Source organism: Aplysia californica, unplaced genomic scaffold (assembly GCF_000002075.1).
Source record: "Aplysia californica isolate F4 #8 unplaced genomic scaffold, AplCal3.0 scaffold00486, whole genome shotgun sequence".
In the NCBI taxonomy this organism is placed as follows: Eukaryota; Metazoa; Mollusca; class Gastropoda; order Aplysiida; family Aplysiidae; genus Aplysia; species Aplysia californica.
In genome coordinates this window covers 558918-560816 of record NW_004797756.1, presented here as the reverse complement: position 1 = coordinate 560816, position 1899 = coordinate 558918, and the positions used below count along the sequence as shown (strand labels likewise).

General features: G+C 41.7%; 1 protein-coding gene across 1 annotated transcript in view; it reads right to left on the bottom strand.

The window, feature by feature from the left end:
• Nucleotides 1-1598, bottom strand: part of LOC101854191 (potassium channel subfamily K member 1) — a gene marked incomplete at its 3' end in the record, with an annotated part of 28253 nt that extends 26655 nt beyond the window's left edge. The window contains 1 exon segment of the mRNA XM_035971705.1: nucleotides 1575-1598.
• Between the last annotated feature and the right edge of the window lie 301 nt (nucleotides 1599-1899).

Below are 1899 nucleotides of genomic sequence, written 5' to 3'. Positions count from 1 at the left end.
GGGGGTGCAGAAAAGTCAATATGAAGTTGGGTGAGAGGTATTGTACGAGTGACAGACAGACAGACAGACTGGCTACGGGGGGGTGCAGAAAAGTCAATATGAAGTTGGGTGAGAGGTATTGTACGAGTGAGGGCGGCGAGGCTTTATTTTGGTGTTCCAGCGTTGGTACTAAACTAGTCGTCAACCGTATTAGTATGTGAATGAGTTTGAATTTTTTTGTTAGAGTAGAAAAATGCAACAACGGTCACCTTGTGCAAAGACAGAGTTAGACAGAAACACCAGAAAGGAAACGGAAAAAACAACCTACGACATAATAGTGGCGCCCTTCGACTGCCAGTTGAGTGAGAATGAAAAAAAGATAATTAAAAGAAAGAGATCCAAATACCACCCTCCGCTTAAATCCACGTCAATCTTTTTCAACAATCAATAATTTAATACTTGAAGGTCAAAACCAATCTAGAACATACATTTCCGAGCCATTTTTAAGTGACTTGGCTCGTTCAAGGGGTTCTTAAATATCCCTGGAAATTACATTTAAAGCTTCGCCTCGGAGACAAGCTGCTGATCTGTGGTCAATAGAGGGCAGTGCGGGATGGGGTGCGGAGAGGGCATTAGGGAGATGAGTGAGAGGTATAGAAGAGAGCTGGAGAGTTGGTTGGGGGGGGGGGATAGGACGTGAGGACATGGAGATTGGCTGGTAGTCGAGTCTTGGCATAAAACCAAGGCATACTGCTTACAAATTAATCTGACCCAAGAAATATAGAATGAGAAAGTAAAAATGTTAAGTGTAAAAGAAAATCCATCTTTAGAACCAATTTTAAACAGAATCAAACAGCCCCCGCCCCCCCCTCCCCCACACGTTTTTTTTCCATCCCCACCTTTTATAGGGAACAGCAACAGCCAACAGACTGTTCATCAATTTGCAAATTTAAATGGAATTTTTTCTTTCACGAACCATGAATCTTGAAATATCTATTTTTCTGGAATAAGGAGTAATCTCTTTGAGACAAAGCGCCCTTATTCCCGAAGGGGTAGTGTTTCTAGATTAAAACCATTTTTGCCGAAGGCCCAAATAAATGTAAAAGCATTGTGGGGGGAAAGGGTATTATCTAAATAATCATAACAGTCTAACATTAACCCAAATTTTTCGGATTAAAAAATTAGAGTTTTACAGCACTGGCAATACAATAAGGTCAAATAAGTGCCAAAGAATAGAGGTGTTATAAGAGAGTGACAAACACAAAACAGAAGGAGGGGAGATAAGGACGATAGATGTGTGATAGAATAGAAGGAGCAAACCAAACAAGAGCATTTCTTTAAAAATATTTATTTTACCAAAAATATCCCTTTTTGTTATATCAGAACAAAGGAACTGATAAATGACTTGAAAGCTAAGAAAGATAGAAAGCAAATGGATTATTTCAGTGTTTTCGTAGCCTAGAGGTAAAAAAAATGCTCAAAAAACAAAACACAAAACAAAAACAAAACCTCTTTTTCTTTTACGCACGACCATTACAAAGAAAAAAAGGAAAAATTAGATACTGCCGGTCATATGAGGCTGGCCCAATGCAGACCTGTTAGAAAAGGAATATTCAGCCAATGTGGCAAGTGAGGTCTCCATGGAGCTTCCAGTTTCCACTCTCTTGAACAATCCTCTTGAGCTCCAGACCTGCTGGATTGTCAACAGTTCAAGAGATTCGGGGGAATTAAATTGAGACTGGCTTGCCGAGTGGGCAAGAGATTGAGTCCTTGTCTGTAGGACAACAAGGACAGACGCGAAGAGGTGGGAGGATGGGGCGGGCGGAGGAGTCTGACTGAGAGTGGAAGCTTTGGGGGAGGGGGTAGGAGGGAGGAAGGAGGAGTGAGACCAAAGTGGAAGCTTTGGGGGAGGGGGGAGGA